This window comes from Papio anubis, unplaced genomic scaffold (genome assembly GCF_008728515.1).
Source record: "Papio anubis isolate 15944 unplaced genomic scaffold, Panubis1.0 scaffold811, whole genome shotgun sequence".
NCBI classification, from domain to species: domain Eukaryota; kingdom Metazoa; phylum Chordata; class Mammalia; order Primates; family Cercopithecidae; genus Papio; species Papio anubis.
Window position 1 is genome coordinate 17234 of NW_022168334.1, and position 19197 is coordinate 36430.

The 19197-nt window shown below is 40.0% G+C and overlaps 1 long non-coding RNA gene across 6 annotated transcripts; it reads right to left on the reverse strand.

The window, feature by feature from the left end:
• Positions 1-605: 605 nt before the first annotated feature.
• Positions 606-12915, reverse strand: LOC116273523. Of its 6 annotated transcripts, none has more exons than XR_004181838.1 (6): positions 11370-11423; positions 10060-10144; positions 7719-7800; positions 5742-6082; positions 3126-5406; positions 606-1654 (listed from the first exon to the last, which is right to left on the reverse strand). It is a non-coding gene; the product is annotated as an uncharacterized LOC116273523 (long non-coding RNA). The 6 variants fall into 6 exon arrangements; XR_004181837.1 differs by having other exon boundaries at positions 7719-7803; XR_004181840.1 differs by lacking the exons at positions 10060-10144; positions 11370-11423 and adding an exon at positions 12878-12915.
• Positions 12916-19197: the final 6282 nt, after the last annotated feature.

The following is a 19197-nucleotide window of genomic DNA, read 5'->3' on the forward strand; positions in this document are numbered from 1 at the left end:
TTCCAATAGGAAAACGTGTCAGAGAATGAGAGTGACATGTTCCTCCTCTTGCTGTCATCCTCACTCCTGGGGAGGCATTAAGGATTGAGGTACTTTACCACACATCTACCATAGATGAGTATCACCAAAAATGGTCAGCCACGTATGGCTAGAACTTAGTTTTGTAGAAAACGTTGTAACCTCACGGTATAGTATCATATAAGTCAAATTAACATAATTGAAAGGAATAGTGTTGGGTGATGGATGGAGAAGAAATCAATTAGAAAAGGTCCTGCCTGATGAAAAGTTCATGAGGAACACTATGGCTTACAATGTAGTATTAAAATCAGGGATAAAATAGGGAAGAAACTGAGGCTAAACCAAAAAGGGCAACTAGGGTAAAAAAATACGGAAGCACATCGGTAGAGAACAGGCCATTCAAATTTTCATGAATCAGTTGAGGAACTTCTGGAAAATACACACTCTGATCGATTCTGCATTTCTCATGAGTACTCAGGTGCTGTTGGTGGTGCTGGTCCTTAGACACAGCTCTGAAGAGCAAGGCAATAGCCTTTAGAGAAATGTGGAAAAACAACCATTGGACCGCAATTTACAAAACAACAGAATCAAGGGCGAGCATGAATTTCCTTTTATTAGCATAATTCAAGCCACAGGGAAAGAGTATGAAATGAAAAAACAGAAATTATGGGTAGACACCACTGCTGAATACAGACGAAAAAAGTGGTTACAATTATCCATAGAAAAAGCAGTTCGGAAGGGAAGCATCGGGACGACAGATCTGAAGATTCCTTTTTCAAAGGAAGAGCGATTGTGGAAGGAGAAGGAGGGAGGAAAGAAAGACATTCGCTGCACTCTCGGGAGTTAAAGCGAAGTCAACCTGAGACAACTGATTTCCAGTTGCTTCAGCATATGCCCAGTCTCACAAAAGAGGTTATTGCTGTGGAGAGTACTGGAGGCAGGAGGGATGCTAGAATTGGGGTAAACCACTGCAGCCCATTTCACTTCATAAGTGTCAGGCCTCAGACAGAGAAGTCTCATTGACATGAGTGAAAAAGATGTGATTAAGTTGCGTAAAGATGCTTCGGCCAATGTGTTTGAGACAGCCAGCTCTTTGATATAATAGGTGTTTTATAAAAATCCTGTGCAGTGTCAGATGATATACCAACCTTAGCTAAATTTAGAAGCGACCACATTATAAAATTCATTCTGATTTATTATGCTTTGCATTTAGTAAATACACTGGGAAGTAACATTTCTTGTTGCATTAATTAAATACCACTAATTATGATTGTTTATTCTAATAAGGTCCCAGGCATGCTCCCAAAGGAATGCTTTGTAACAAAGCATCAGTCTTATGCTTTAAAAAACAAAACAAAACAAAACAAATACAACAACAACAAAAACAGGATCTAAAGCATACACACAGGTGTGCACAAGTTTTTTTCTTACTAAGGTAGAGTCTTGCTTTGTTTCCCAAGCTGGTCTCAAACTTCTGGGTTCCTCAAGTGATCCTCCTGCCTCAGCCTCCTGAGTAGTTTGGATTACAGGCATGCATCACTGTGCATTCTTATGCTTTTAATATTCTGTACATTTATTATTGATTTAAAATGCATTTTGCCTTTTTCTTTAATAGATGTTGGAAGTTCTGATGAATCTGCAGTCAGGTAGGGTTTTATAGATTGAAAAAATTATGTTAACCAAGGAAATATAGATGGAAGAAACTAACATCTGTTGAGTGTTGTATTCTGGGGTAGACATCCTATTGCACTTATCGTCTCATAAAGCCATCACGACATCCGTGTTCCTATCAACTACTGTTTGTTTAAAAAATGAGTATGGGTTGGAGCAGTGGATTAATTGGCTCATGATCTTCTAGTTAACAAAGTAGCTGACCCACTTTGTCAGCCTGCCTGCCTTCCAAATCCCTTCTCTTGCTCCTCAGCATAGATTGATAGACATCCATGTAGCACTTGGAATATGGTATACATCTGAAGCAGCTTAATTAAATTCATTAATTTAATTAACATCTAAATTAATGAGAGTTTAAATACCTTCAACACTCATTTAAGGTTATCGTTAGAATGTGGTTAGTCCAAGAGTCTGTCATCATAAATTTGACAATTTCAGTGGTAACCGGTATCTTATTTTTGCCATCAAAGGCTTTAGGGCAGATCTTACTTAGCTTTGGCCATAGGACTGTAAGTTTTACAAAAGCAAGTTTAGGCAAGTCTTAGAAAGTATTTGATTTCTCAGTTTTGCTTTCATTTAGGCTAGTATTTCTGCTTACTTCCATCATACTTTTGGTAGTCTTGTTTATTTTTCCATGAATTTTCTATAATCGTGTCTTGAGGTTTTTAAAACTTTTTTTTTTTTTTTGTCTTTGTTATTTCTTTAATTCTATTCGTTTTTTCAAATTCTGCTGGCTATGTATTCCCAGAATCAGAAGCACATAGAATTACAGAATTTTAAGGAATCTTAGAATGAATTAAAACACGTTCTAGTATTGTCACGTCTGTTGAACATTCTGGTCAAAGGATCGTTTAGATAGAAAACTTGAGTCTCAGAAAGATTAGGATTCAAGAAGACATAGGAATTGGAAGAAATGAGATTTGTACTCATGTTAAATCCCAGTATTCTTCCTACTTTTTATATCCTATTGGCCTGAGTTTTGGTAATACAAACGGGAGTGAGTCTCGTGCACCCAGTGTCTAGAATGAGTGTGGAATTGACTAGTGAAGCCAATGAAAGCGGGTAAGAATGGAATGGGCAGGGCAAGGCCAAGTTTGAAGAGAAACAATGATCGATCGATAAATTCCAAAGATGACCGACACACAGAATGTTGGGAATTATCTACAAAGGCGCCTTAAAATAGAAGGTTCAAGGGAGCTCTAAAAACTTTGCTGCCTTTTTTTTAAAAATTTATCAAGGACTGACAGATTTTTACTGAAAGATGTTAAAACATTTTGAGACACTGAAGGAGTGGCTACAGCAGAGAGAAATCTTCGTGGCACCATCTACTTCCATCCTGACTTACAGAAGGTGGTTTAGAGCCCCTGGAATACTAAGGGGCTAGAGATTGCTGAACTCTACATAGCTCTGTGGCCCAGGACAGGTGGTCTCCTCACCTCTGCCTCTTTTCCTAATTCGCTGATGTTCCTTCCCTTGTTCATGTAGGCTGGGTCAGGGGCATGATTGGATGGCAAGTCAGTCATGGAGTTCAGCTGGGTAGCTGGTAGTGCATCTGTGCTGGGGGCAGGTGATGGAGAGTCCAGTTAGCTTGTTTTTCAGGAGCAGGGATATAGACGGCTCGTATACTTGGTCATTTGAGGCCATCCTTTCAGGAATCGGTGCTTTCAGAGACTGAAGATTTGAAGGTTGGAGACTTCTGTGGAGCCTTGCAGAAGTGGAATCTGGAAGTTGGAGCCCATAGGAAGAAAGATATTGAGATGGTACTTAGGGAAATAGAGGCACAACTACCAGGACTCTATTTTTCCAGCATTCTCTTTCCTTGGGTATATGAGTGCCTACGAACATTTTTGAGGGCTTGCTAGTTTATGGGGACCTGAATAAAGTAAGGGCCTATAGAGTGAAGATAATGGGATTTTATAATTGTTAACGTTTTAATCTTTCTGGCAGGAGTATTCTCAATAAGAACGTACACCTCTGCTCTTTGACTTTTGGACATTTAGCTTTCCTACATTTCAGCTATTGCAGGGGTTTCCCTGTACTGATTTAGGGAAAAGGAAAGCAATAGGACCTTCCAGAGTGGTTTCCCTGCTGAGGAATCAAGACTGCCATTTTGAGGCGAAGCAGATTCGTCTTTTAACCAGAGATAGATCATGGGCAAGGGACAGTGGATCTCTCTACCTTGTTTTAGGTCATCAGTTTTCTTCCAGATTAGGTAACACAATTGATGTCATCCGTTAAGTGAATTTTAAGCTCAGCTTCAGGTCGGATAATTTGTGAGGGTCAATTATTGTCAGGCTCTGCCAGTATATTGACCGTCACTACTGGCGATAGAGCTCAAGGTCAGTTTTCATTGAATATGTTATAGATTTAGACAGGTGGAGGCAGTGATATGTAACCAGAATCTTTTACTGCAGGGGACATATTTTAATTATATCAAGAATCATTATTTAATACCTAGATCACTGGCCTTTCCCCAGATTATGTTTTCCTTTTCTGAGAGGGAAGCTGGATAGAAACCAGCAGATAAAAAAAATTGTAGAGAAATCAACTTGCTCATTTTCATTGTACATGTTTGCTTTCAAGCCTGTTCCACGAACTGTGTGTGGATTCATTGCCTACATCACATCGGATGAAAAAGACTTGAGTGTAGCTACGAAGTTAAAAGTGATCTCTTGTAAAATTAATTTTCTCACTCTGCATCTAGTTTTGCATAGTATTTACTTTTAAAAGGGAGCAGTGGTGTACTGTTTATCATAGTTTGACGGTGGTAATGGAAAGTCGGTCAGAGAAAAACACACATATGGCTAGTTGATTCAAATAATTATTTGTTTACCATTGGTAACGAAGAAAGACTGAAAAGTACCGTGACAGGATGTGAGCTGAGAAAAATGAACTGGAAAATTAAGTCGTGACAGGAAAATTCCATTAGGAAATGCTTTCTCCAATGGAGGAAACATGAAATTTGGTTAAGGTTTATTTGGATAAATACTAACACTTTGACTTTTCAATCATTCGAGGGTAACTATCATATTTATGCTCGTATAAATCTTCAGGGGATCAAATTATTTGCGCTAATAATGGAATCCCCCGGTACCTTTTAGTTGCAAAAACGTTGAACACATTGCCTATGACCTTTTTTTTTTCCTTCCTGGAAACTTATAATTTTGGTATCATACAGTTTTTAGGAGAGATTGTCTCTCTAGTTATGTTATTGGTTCTGTTGTGAGACGAATATCACAAGTTGTAGAACAATGGCTGAGTGTGGTGGTGTAGATCTGTGTGATCCCTGCTACTTGGGAGTTTGAGGCAAGAAGATTGCTCGGGCCCAGGAGTTTGAGAGAAGCCTGGGCAACATAACAAGACTGTATCTGACTTAAAAATATAAATCATAGAAATGTGGAAATTTAAATTTTTGCTCTCAAAATTCGTACCGCAAAGGGATTTTTTTTGGTGTGTTTTGTAAGCTGTCCACGAACAGTTTCCATGAAACACTTCATCTGTTGCTGCAAATAAACAGTTCTCGAAGCAGAGACTCTTAATACCAATATGGTAATACTTCACTGTCATAATTTTGTCATTGTAGTTTATCTAAACTATTGACTTGGCCGGGCCCCATGGCTCAAGCCTATAATCCCAGCGCCGTGGGAGGCCGAGGTGGGGGATGACCTGAGGTCAGGAGTTTGAGATCAGCCTGGCCAGCATGGTGAAACCTTGACTCTAAAAGAAGAAAAGACACAAAAATTAGCCGGGCAGGCTGGTGCATGCTTGTATTCCCAGCTGCTCAGGAGGCCGAGGCCGAGGCGGGAGAATCGCTTCAACTCGGGACGCGGAAGCTGCAGTGAGCCAAGATCACACTGTTGCACTCCAGCCAGGGTGACAGGGCAAGACTACATCTTAAAACATAAAATGACCACTCAAAGTCCATCTATCACATTCTGAAATTTTGGGTTTCGGAAGTTTTTAGGTTTCCTTGTTTAAAAAATCATTGAAAGCGCCTGCATATCATGGGCCACTGGAGGTCAGCAAACATATTTGTGTGTATCCTGGAGTACCTAGAACACAGTCTTCCGTGTAAGCAGCATTTTAACGGCTGTTTTTTGAGAGGGGGATTCACTCTGTAACGCAGGTTGGAATGCGGTGGCGAGACCTTGGCTCACTCCTATCTCCATTTCCTGGGCTCAGGTGATCCTCACACTTCAGCCATCCAAGTCGTTTTGACCGTTGACCTGTGTCACCATGCTGGGCTGATTTCTGTAGTTTCTGTAGATACGGGGTTTTGCCTTGTTGCCCAGGCTGGTCTTGAACTGTTGGGCTCAAGTGTTCTGTCGGCCTCAGCCTCTCAAAGTGCTGGGGTTTACAGGCGTGAGACATTCAGCCTTCATCGTTGCTTCATCTGGATAAATAGACAAATGAAGTTTTCTCTCATGGAATGTGTCAAGTCATACACCTCATGTATCTAACGATTCAATATTTAAAATATTGCTTACATTTGTATTACATTTTAAAATTTAAGGATGTGTAAGTTTTGAGGTGTTATGTTGAGAAATTATGCCATCCATAAAAAGGAAATAAATTAGAAATAGGTCATCAGCAGCAAAGAGGATTGCAACGTATTCCCTAGTATCATTCAGCTAGAATCATAACGTTGTGATTGCAGATGAACATTTCTTATACTTTTTATTAGCTCCAACACACGACATGTTCTATGAAATATACCCTTAGAATTCTGGTGACCAATTATTTTTCTAGGTGGAAAGTTGAAAGTTCCAGGTTTCTCTCTCTCTTATAATAGTGTTCTTTCAGGTAGTGGTAGAGGACCATGTTTAAGTAACTGAATGTCTTACAGTAATAAACTCTATCACAGCACTACTTACAACATCTAATTGTAGCATAAATATTAAGTAGCATCATTAGGGAGAGGAAAGACCAAAATGCTCTGTTAGGGGATCTTATTTCTCCACGCCCTGATTGTCACTTCATGGGTTTCTTCTTGGCTTAAGCTCGCATTTCGTTCAATGGTTCTTTTTCCACATTTCTCTAAAGGAAGGCTATTCCCTTGCTCTTCAGAGCTGTGTCTAAGGACCAGCACCACCAACATCACCTGAGTACTCATGAGAAATGCAGAATCGATCAAAGTGTGCATTTTCCAGAAGCTCCTCAACTCATTCAGGAAAATTTGAATGCCCTGTTCTACACCGATGTGCTTCCGTATTTGATTACCCTAGTTTCCCTTTTTGGTTTAGCCTCAGTTTCTTCCCTATTGTATCCCTGAATTTAATAGTACATTATAAGCCATAGTGTTCCTCATGAACTTGTCATCAGGCAGGACCTTCTCTAATTTGTTTCTTCTCCATCAGTCACCCAACACTATTCCTTTCAATTATGTTAATTTGACCTATATGATACTATCCTGTGAGGTTACAACGTTTTCTACAAAACTAAGTTCTAGCCATACGTGGCTGACCATTTTTGGTGACACTCATCTACGGTAGATAAAACACAGGTCTGTGTGGTAAAGTACCTCAATCCTTAATGCCTCCCCAGGAGTGAGGATGACAGCAAGAGGAGGAACATGTCACTCTCGTTCTCTGACACATTTTGCTATTGGAAGCTCCCTTTATCTTCCTTCCTATTTCTGACACCCTGTTCTTCCTTCTTCTACAGAACAGTTTGACTTTACTACCCTCCATTACATACACCCACATTTTTTTTTTTTATTACTCCATGTACACTCCGCCCTCCTCATGCCTTCTTTCTGTTTTATTCATTTCCTCTCCCCTCTTTATTGACTTGCCTCAGGTCTTAAGAGTATCTTAAAATGGAACTCATAACTTAGCTCCTTTAGTGGTACTCGCAATAGCATCAACTGTGGACCCTTAGTTAGAGACACAACTTATCACCATTTGACTTCTCCTTTGCTTAGTATACAGTTAACAGCACATTTTATTTAGCTATTAGACTATCTTGGTACTCGTATTTGAAAAGAGGCGTTCCATCCAATGACTTTTTGAATAAAATACGGTTCTCACCTTCTCCTTTTCCGTTGACTATTCTGTTCCCTTTTTCACGGGAAGGTCGAGGTAAAGGCTCCGACACTTTCTCAGGCACACGCTGCTAAGGTAATATCAAGAATGAGTTTCCACTTTACAAATTATAATGAGTCGCATCAAGAATGTCTTATGAATCTCTTTTTATGAAACTGGTCTCACTCTGTCAACCCAGAGCTAGAATGCAGTGGCATGATTATGGCTCACTACCGCCTCAAGATCCTGACCTCAAGCAATATTCTCACCTCAACTTCCTGAACAGCCGGAACTACAAGGTGCATACCATCAACATGCCAGGCTAACGTCTTGATGGTTACTTTTGTAGAGAGAGTCTCATTCAATTGCCCGGGCTGGTCTCAACCTCCTGGGCTAAAGGAAACCTTCCCCTTCTGCCTCCCAAAGTGTTGAGATAACCCGTGTGAAACACCACAGCCAGCACTCATCAATTCCTTTCAATAAACCTCAATGTTGCCCAGGCATGGTGGCTCACACCTGTAATCACAGCCCTTTGCCAGGCCAAGGTGGGTGGATTGCTTGACTTCGGGAATTTGAGACCAGCCTGGGCAGCATAATGAGAACACGTCTCTGCACAGAAATACAGGAAGGAGTCAGGCACGCTGGTGTGTGCCTGTATCCCAGCTGCTCGGGAGGCTGATGGGGGAGGATCACTTGAGCTTTGGAGGTGGAGACTGTAGTGAGCCGAGATCATGCCATTGTACTCCAGCCTGGGCAACAGAGCAAGACCCTGACTCCACAAAACTTTCCATTTACAACGTGAGAACGGAGGGAAATACAAACAAAAAACAAGCCTAATCGGTCAACGAAATGCGAGCTTAAGCCAAGAAAGAAAGGAAACCCCATGAAGTACAATCAAGGACGTGGAGAAATAGATCCCTAACAGAGCATTTTGGTCTTTCCTGTCCCTAATGATACTACTTAATATTTACGCTACAATTAAATGTTGTAAGTAGTGCTGTGACAGAGTTTATTACTCTAAGACATTCCATTACTTAAACATGGTCATCTACCACTACCTGAAAGAACACTATTATAAGAGAGAGAGAAAAACCTGGAACTTTCAACTTTCCACCTAGAAAAATATTAGTTTATTTATTGGTCACCAGAATTCTAAAGAGTAATGTATGGCTTGAAAAGGTATATTTCATAGAACGTGTCGTGTGTTGGAGCTAATAAAAAGTATAAGAAATGTTCATCTGCAATCACAACATCATGATTCCAGCTGAATGATACTAGGGAATACGCTGCAATCCTCTTTGCTGCTGATGATCTATTTTTAATTTATTTCCTTCTTATGGATGGCATAATTTCTCAACATAACACCTCAAAACTTACACATCCTTAAATATTAAAATGTAATACAAAGGTAAGCAATATTTTAAATATTGAATCATTAAGATACATGAGGCATATGACTTGGTACATTACATGAGATAAAACTTCATTTGTCTATTTATTCAGATGAAACGATTAAGGCTGAGTGTCTCACGCCTGTAACCCCAGCACTTTGAGAGGCTGAGGCAGACAGAACACTTGCTCCCAACAGTTCAAGACCAGCCTGGGCAACAAGGCAAAACCCCGTCTCTGCAGAAACTAAAGAAATCAGCCCAGCATGGTGACACAGGTCTACGGTGGTCCCAACTACTTGGATGGCTGAAGTGTGAGGATCACCTGTGCCCAGGAAATGGAGATAGGAGTGAGCCAAGGTCTCGCCACCACACTCCAGCCTGCGTTAACAGAGTGAATCCCCCTCTCAAAAAACAGCCATTAAAATGCTTCTTGCGTGAAAGACTGTGTTCTAGGTACTCCAGGATACACACAAATATGTCCGCTGACCTCCAGTGGCCCATGGTATGCAGGAGCTTCCAATGATTTTTTAAACAAGGAAACCTAAAAACTTCCAAAACCCAAAATTTCAGAATGTGATAGATGGACTTTGAGTGGTCATTTTATGTTTTAAGATGTGGTCTTGCACTGTCACCCTGGCTGGAGTGCAACAGTGTGATCTTGGCTCACTGCAACTTCCGTGTCCCGGGTTCAAGCGATTCTCCTGCCTCGGCCTCGGCCTCCTGAGCAGCTGGGAATACAAGCATGCGCCATCCTGCCCGGCTAATTTTTGTGTCTTTTCTTCTTTTAGAGTCAAGGTTTCACCATCCTGGCCAGGCTGATCTCGAACTCCTGACCTCAGGTCATCCCCCACCTCGGCCTCCCACAGCGCTGGGATTATAGGCTTGAGCCATGGGGCCCGGCCAAGTCAATAGTTTAGATAAACTACAATGACAAAATTATGACAGTGAAGTCTTACCATATCGGTATTAAGAGTCTCTGCTTCGAGAACTGTTTATTTGCAGCAAACTATGAAGTGTTTCATGGAAACTCTTCATGGACAACTTGTAAAACACACAAAAAAATCCCTTTGCGGTACAAATTTTGAGAGCAAAAATTTAAATTTCTACATTTCCACAATTTGCATTTTTAAGTCAGATACAGTCTTGTTATGTTGCCCAGGCTTCTCTCAAACGCCTGGGCCCAAGCAATCTTCTTGCCTCAAACTCCCAAGTAGCAGGGATCACAGGTCTACACCACCACACTCAGCGATTTTTCTACAACTTGTAATATTCGTCTCACGACAGAACCAATAACATAAGTAGAGAAACAATCCCTCCTAAAAACTATATAATACCAAAATTATAAGTTTCCAGGAAAGAAAAAAAAGGTCATAGGCAATGTGTTCAACGTTTTTGCAACTAAAAGGTACCGGGGGAGTCCATGATTACCACAAGTAATTTGATCCCCTGAAGATTTATACGAGCATAAATATGATAGTTACCCTCGAATGATTGAAAAGTCAAAGTGTTAGTATTTATCCAAATAAACCTTAACCAAATTTCATGTTTCCTCTATTGAGGAAAGCATTTCCTAATGTGATTTTCCTGTCACGACTTATTTTCCAGTTCATTTTTCTCAGCTCATATCCTGTCACGGTACTTATCAATCTTTGTTCGTTACCAATGTTAAACAAATAACAAACAGCTAGTTTCACACACTTTACCGTTGAAAATACGCCTGTCAGTGTAGGCGTAGTAACTATTTGCGTGGACTAGCTAGCTTGGGTCGATAAGCATCTAGGGTGCTCAAGTGTTCATCTTTGCAAATGATCACCAAGGCCAAAAGGAAGGGACCACAAGGAATCCTCTTGTCCCAATGGGGTATGACATAATACAAGATGCTAAGTTAGAGTCCTTTGATGGCCCAGAAACTGTGCTGAGATCGCTTATCTAAAGTAGACAAAGATTTAGATGAAGATTACACCATTGCCTTTCTAGTCTGTTATACTATAATTCAAATCAGCTGGGGGTCAGATAAGAGATATCTGCAAGCTGAGAATGACAACAACAATCATAATGACAATATTAGTAGTCATAAACTAAAAGCCCACACTTTAAAAATTAATAAAACTGGCCAACTGCAGTGGCTTATGCCTGTAGTCCCAGCACCTTGGGAAGGCAAGGAGACCAGATCACGAGCTCAAGAAATTGAGACCTCCCTGGCCAACACGTTGAAATCCCATCTCTACTAAAAATATACAAATAAGCTTGCCGTGGTGGTACACACCTGTAGTCCCAGCTACGTGGGAGGTTGAGGCAGGAGAATCGCTCGAACCTGGGAGGTGGAGGATGCAGTGAGCCGAGATCACACCACCGCACTCCAGGCTGCCAACGGAGTGAGACTCCATCTCAAGAAAGGAAAAACAAACAATTTATAAAACTCATACAAAACCCTTTACCTAATAAAAGCTTATAGTACCAAAAACATCAGATTATGAGTAACAAACACTCTATATTACACGAAAAGATGAATCCTGCTATACGCTCTTCTTTTTGTTACTCAGTCCAAATAGTTGCTGGTCTACCTGATTGTTCGTGGTGATATTTTTCACTATATGCCAATAATTACGTGCATCTTATTAATACTTCTGACTTGACTGTTACAACTCTAGAATGCACAGGTTTTTACTTTAAAAAAGAACTGCTGTACCATCTCAGCCTATCAACGGCATATGTATTGGCTTGTTCAATAAAAATTCCACCATCTTCTCTTTCTTGCAAATCACAGCGAATAAAAGTGGGGTGGTATTGTCCATTAAAAAGTAGAAAAAAATTAATAATTCACAAAATTACATATTGCTCAACTGAACAGAAAATCTTATGTGAGGTGCTTTGAATTCATATAAATAAATGTGTATTATAGATTATATACTAAATATTAATGTCAATTAATATTAAATATATATATTATAAAAAATAAAAACATATAATCTACTGTATACTATATAACAACTCCAATTAACAGACAAAATAATGCATATTAACATATACAATATTAATATATAAAATGATATAAAATATATAATACATATTTCATACAATATATAACTACATTTGTTATAACTAAGAATTATATTACATATAATTATATGTAATATACATTGTATATTACATTATTTTCTATTATACATATACTACAGAGTAATACATTATATTAATATTTGCTAATATGTAAATAATACATTAATATGTAAATATATGATATAATAAAATATTCATATTTGTATATATTTATATATTAAATATATAAGTATAAAATCTGATTAAAATAGACAATGCATCTGTTCCTGTGATCACTGAGCTCATCAATCACACCCAAAGCAGAAAACTAAACAGGTATCAAACTCACTGGCAACAACTACTTCTTTTCGCCTCCTAAAATCCCAAATGCCAGCAGATCCGGTGCTAGGATGCTGGATCTCCATGGTCCCTTCCAACTAACAGACAAGACAAAAACCCTGCTTTATTAGTTTTTCAGTTCCATGAAGGCAAGTTCACATTTTCTCCTCTATTTCCAAGACATGACCACCACATGTAATATCCCTTGTTACTCAGTTCGCTCTCTACTCAGGGATCACCAGCTTGGCTAAAAGGTAGACTAACTCTCATTGCTATTTCAAAACTACTCAGAACCAAAACTACAAACCCCACCCCATGTATAAGATGGAGTAGTTTGCAAATCAGTTTCTAAAACTTCAATTTAGCATTAACTGGTCTTTTAACATAAACACTTACTTTGTCAACCCACAAGAGGCAGTTCGGCCTCATCCACATGTCTTGGTAGAGCTCTTACATTTTGCTTAAGAAGGATACACAATACCCATGGTCATAGTGCACAGCAAGCATGAGGGGGCTGTTCTACACAACAAAGAAATCACTTCACTCCAGAACTGTAATAGCACTTTAAACAGCTAGTTTGGACACACCCACTGCTTTTCACATATGCCTGCAGCGTAATAGCTATTTGCACAGACTAGCTAGCTTGGGTCTATAAGCACCAGGTACCAGGTGTTCCTCCTGTAAATGATCACCAAGGCTAAAAAGGAAGGGACCACAAGAAACCTCTTAGTCTCACTGGGGTATGACATAATACAAGATAACTGAGAGTCCTCTGATGGCCCAGAAACTGTGCTGAGGTCACTTATCTAAAGCTGGCAAAGATTTAGATGAAGGTTTCGCTTTCCTAGTCTGATATATAATTCAAACTAGCTGTGGGTCAGATAAGAGTTACCGCAGGCTGAAAACAACAACAACAAATAAATCATAATGACAATACAGGAAATATAAACTAAAAGCCCACACTTTAAAAAAAATTAGCCAAAACTGGGCTAACTGTGCAGTGGCTTACGCCTATAATCTCAGCACCTTGGGAAGCCAAGGAGACCAGATCACGTGGTCAAGAGATTGCGACCACCCTGGCCAACACGGTGAAATCCCATCACTGCTAAAAATACACAAATAAGCTGGGTCATGTGGTACACACTCAGTCCAGCTACGTGGGAGGTTGAGGCAGGAGAATCGCTTGAACCTGGCAGGTGGAGGTTGCAGTGAGCCGAGATCACACCACCGCACTCCAGGCTGGCAACGGAGTGAGACTTCGTCTCAAGAAAGGAAAAAAAAAAAAAAAAATTATAAAAGTCATACAAAACCCTTTAGCTAATAAGAGCTTACAGTACCAAAAACATCAGATTATAAGTAACCAACACTCTATATTACACGAAAAGATGAATCCTACCATATGCTCTTCTTTATGTTACTCAGTCCAAATACTTGCTGGTCTACCTGATTGTTCGTGGTGATATTTTTCACTATATGCCAATAATTACGTGCAGCTTATTAGTACTTCTGACTTGACTCTTACAACTCTAGAATAAACAGCTTTTCGCTTTAAAAAAGAACTGCTGTACCATCTCGGCCTATCAACGGCATGTGTATTTGCTTTTTCAATAAAAATTCCACCATTTTCTCTTTCTTGCAAATCACAGTGAATAAAAGTGGGGTGGTATTGTCCTATAAAACAGCAGAAAAAAATTAATAATTCACAAAATTACGTATATCTCCACTGAACCGAGGATCTTACCTAAGATGTTTTGAACTTAAAAATACAATAGAGAAAGGAAGTCAATGGAAAGCAGGCCCTTCCTTCTCACTCCTCCATGCTTTCTGACGTGCTGGTCGCTGCCTTGCAAACAACCCTCGTCTGCCTCCCCGGATTAACTGTGCTCATTGCCAAAACTCACTTTAAACATTTACCAGACCCAAGAATCCTTGCTTCGATCACAGCACTTAGCATGGTACATTGTAATCATTTCATTGTTTCCCTCTGAAACCAAGAGCTTCTTGAGGGCAAGGGCTGTATCTTTTGTCTCTATGGCCCCAAAACCCTAAGACATAGTAGCAAGTATTTTAAGTTTTTTACATAAATTAATGATCTGAATTATTCTCTCTAAAGCAGTGTTTCTTAAACTGTATTCCAAAGAATATTTGCTTTACCAGAAGTATTATACCCCAAGAGAAAGACCCCATGACCATCTGCATTTGAGGAATATTATAAAACTGTATTTTATGTCCAATAATCAGGAAATCTCTTGAATTTTACCTGATCCCCATTTGATAATACTATTTGTGGCAAACATTAACGTTTGAGGAATGAAGAGTTTCAGAGAAACAGTTGCCAGCGCTTCCCAATATAGGTGGAGGTTTCCTCTGGGTAGTACAAACTTGCTTCATTCGGTTCTATCAATCGTGTCAGGATCCCAGATGCCGATGTCGGGCACTGCTGCTCCAAACGGGTGATTATAGAAATGACCTCTGAAGTAAGAGAGACTGGCTTCAAACGCACTTATTTTCCTTATTATTAAAGAGTCCATGGTTATTTTTTCCTAATACAAGAGAGTAGATTTTTATCTTTACTGCTAGAAAGCTCAGTATGCTCTGTGTAAGAGAGCTAGGTTTAAAAAACTTAAAAACCAGTATTTTAAAACACCAAAGCTCACTAAGAAATACTACTCTCAATATTGTAATTGAGATTACCATGATAGGTAATCCCAGGACCCTAATGCAGCTCTACCTTTTAAATCCATTTTTATTGGCTTCCAAACTTACATGGCTATTTAAAATTACTTTTTGTTTTAGGTAAAATATAAATCAGAAATAAGAACATAATGGCTTATCAATAAAAGCTCTCATGCTGATCCATGCGGATTATTTCTAGCATGATAAAAGCCAATAAGTCACCTGCAATTTTAAGGAAGGGTGCTGAGGAGAAAGATGTAATGTCTGCAATATTCATAAATTTTCCAACTATAACCAGGAATAACCTAAAAAGGCTTCTAGGCATTTTGATGGGCAGATGATTACTTGTGGTATATGTGAAGAAAAGAGTTTTAAAAACTTCTAAATTCTGAAATTCAACTCTATAACGGAGGGATTTATAGGCCCTCTAGACTACATGTTATAAGCAAATACATGCTGACTTTAAAAACTTGAAATCTTTATCAACATATACTACAACATAAAAGTTGTAAACTCAAATACTTATAAGGACAAAGGAAGGTTACCTGAGTAACGGAAGTACTGAGGTGGGCACAGTAGCAAACTGGAGAATGCATGCCTCCCATAAAGGGGCGACCTCTACACAGCAGACCAAACAGTGATAGAAACTCGGGGGACACCAGATTTGATTTTTTTAAGGATAAGCCTTAAGTCCAGATTTCCACACGAGTCTTCTAAATTGCACATGTCGATTCAACTTATAGAGGCAAACAAATCCATGTACCACATTAGGATATAGCCCTCGTGTTTTTATATTTGCTATAAATGTGTTACTAAATGGTTGTGTATAATCCAAGTATTGGCATGTCAAGTATTTTCTTTCTCTAGTGTCATATGTTTTACCAAAAACTCAGGCTCTCATATACAGTAAAAATGGCTAAAAAGACTCATAATAATACTTGCTTCAAGCATTTTCCCAACATTTATTCATTTAAAATGTATTTGTATATAATTTTCCCAGATCGTTAACCAAATAGGTCATTGTTTCACAGGACGGCTAAAACTAAACTATTGTAAGAATCCCTATCTGTATTCTTAATAACTTCATGGATTTCAGTGTTTAAAACTGACATTTTGGTTATGCTAAAGCTCTATAAACTTAACAAACATACTGAGATAGTTCATAATACACCTTCAACCAAAAAGAAATAGTTTAGGATTTGCTACTATTCTAATTGAGAAAGTCCAACTTGTAATGAGCATCTGTTGACACACAATCACCTGCATGGTGACAAAAGGACACCAAATCCTGAAAGGGTCAGCCTCTACCTATTGAAAGATTACCCATAAGCAAATTTCTAAGGACTCTCTGAATGGTAGTGAATGACTAATGGTGGGAAGGAAAAGGTGTTATTCTGTAAGCTGAGAGATGTTGCCAATACTATTTCCTTTCACTTCCCAGTCACAGGTGTAGAGAAAGACAGAGAAGTCTTGAAAAGCAGATTGAAAAGGAGAACTTTGAAGGAAGTAGCACCTATCAAATGCCAACTCTTCTAACATTTTTGAGACACAGAAATTTGTATATTGCACTTATCTATTCTGGGTTTCTTAATCAGGAGTATATCCGAAACTTGAGGGTTTTGCTATTGCTTCTTTGTTTTGGCTGTTGTTGTTAAGAGACAGGTGTCCCACTATGTTGCTCGAGCTGGACTCAAAATCATTTGTAGCATTTTAAAAATTATCTTACTGATAACATAAAATAATGGGGCATCACACAATCCACGTCTCTTACTCGTGTCGGGGTGAGTTTCTGCCTCTTGAGACCAAGCTGCAGTCGCTCCACGCACCAAGCCAATCCCTGGGCCAACTGCTTGTACCTGTGACGGATTTGGGGGCAGCGGCTGTGAGAGGGCGCTGGGACACAACACAACGCCCGGCCCCACTCCATCCCCCTCCCAGCCTTAACTCCGCGGACCCGTGGATCACACGTGCCCGTGGATTCGCACCGGGGAATTCCACCCCTCCCGACTGACGCCCGCCCTTGCCTGAGCCTCCGCGCTTACGGGAACTTCCTCTGGGGCCGGCTTCTCTGAGGCCTTCTCGCCTCCATTTGCCACCGAGGCCCTGTTCCGGGTTTTCTTCCTCTTCTTTTGTGCCTTCATCGCCTAACGGGTGCGCTCTGGGGTCGGCGTTACTGCGCAGGGGTTGCCCTGGGCAGAGACAGACAGTGGAAGGATTCCCGGCGCTGGAAACCGGGCCGGGAAGCCGGCGTCTGCGGGAGGCGCAGAGTACCCGGGCCTGGGGCCCACGCTGCCTCCCCGGCATGAGGGTCCTGGGGCTGGAGGAAGGGGGCAGCACAAAGGGTGCTGGAGGGCTGCCCGCAATGCAAAGGCCGCCACCTGCGCGTCTTCTCCACACCGCTCGCCGCCATGCGTCACCCAGTCGCCTCCCGGAACACGGGGCTCCGAGTCCGACGCCGAATTCCGTCCCCTCGGAAACGCGTCTGCGACTCTAGGTTCCGCAGAGACCGCAGGCGGGGAGGCGGGAGCGCGAGAGCCGTGAGGGGAAGGGGGCGAGGTGGGGCAGAGGTCAAGCTAGAGCGGGGCGGGGAGAGAGCAGGGCAAACGGGCTCTACTGTATCCAAAATCTAAACTTCAAAGCCTTAAAGACGATTCACACACACGTTAACAATTGTAGGTGGCTTGGTGATTCTATATTTGAAAGGGAAATGGATATATGGCTGTATTGATTTGTCAGAAAGACAAAGACTGTATGTTTCAATGCATATACATCTTATCTTACAGAAAATGAACACAACAATAAAGTGGGTGTGGGGAAGGAGCTGAGCCAGACATTAAACAGAAATGAGACAGGGTAGTAGATGTTGAGGCTGAGGCATCAGCCTATTACATATTTTGGACATTGTGTGTAAGAGAATTTAAAACATGCTCAATAAAACACTAGTATAAAAAGAAAAGCCATCTAGAACACTAGCTCTTAATTTGTGCTTACATTTACAGGGGAGGAGGAAAGAGGAAATGGTTAATTGGACAAAACAAAAGGGTATTTCCATTGTATGATTACAAATGTATTAGCACCTGTTATAATTTTTTGAGCATTACATTAATACTTTATTGTGGATGTACGTCTGTATGCATGCTATACATCAATAAAAATTTAAATCTTACATATTTAATCCTAACTTAATAGTTCAGAATACTAGCAACGTTATTCTGTTTGAATAGTTTCTTGAAACAGTCTTACTCTGTCGCCATGCTGGAGTGCAGTGGCGCGAGTTGGGCTCACTGCCACCTCCGCCTCCCGGGTTCACGCGATTCTCCTGCCTCAGGCCCCACCAGTAGCTGGGACTGCAGGTGCCCCCCACCACGCCCAGCTAATTTTTTGTATTTTTAGTAGAGACGGGGTTTCACCATGTAAGCCAGGATGGTCTCCGTCTCCTGTCCTCGATCCACCCGCCTTGGCCTCCCAAAGTGTTGCGATTACAGGCGTGACAGTCCTCCATTTTTTACCTCAGTTGAGTAAGCAGCATGGTTTTAGTTTTGGGGAATGGAATTTCGTACAGCAAAGTCATTCCTCCATAATAATATAAGAGAGTGTGTGTGTGTGTATAAAATATATATTAAATATACATTTAATATACATTAACATATAAACATATTAAATATATAAATTGTGTATTAAATAATGAATAATATTAAATAATAAATATATTAATTACATATTGCATATTATATATTATATAGTATACATTATATTATATATTACTACATATTAACATATAGTAATAATATAGTAATACATAAATATATAACATATTAATATATATTTTTATATAGATGTATATTTTAAATATACATATATATATAAAATCTCATTAAAATAGATTACCTAATTGTCTCCTATCACTGAGCTCATCAATCACACCAAAGGGAGAAAATTAACAGGTATCAAAACCTGGCTTGAACAACTACAATTTCTTCTCTAACTCCTCACACTCTGGGCCAGCAGATCCGTGCTAGGATGCTGGATCTCCATGGTCC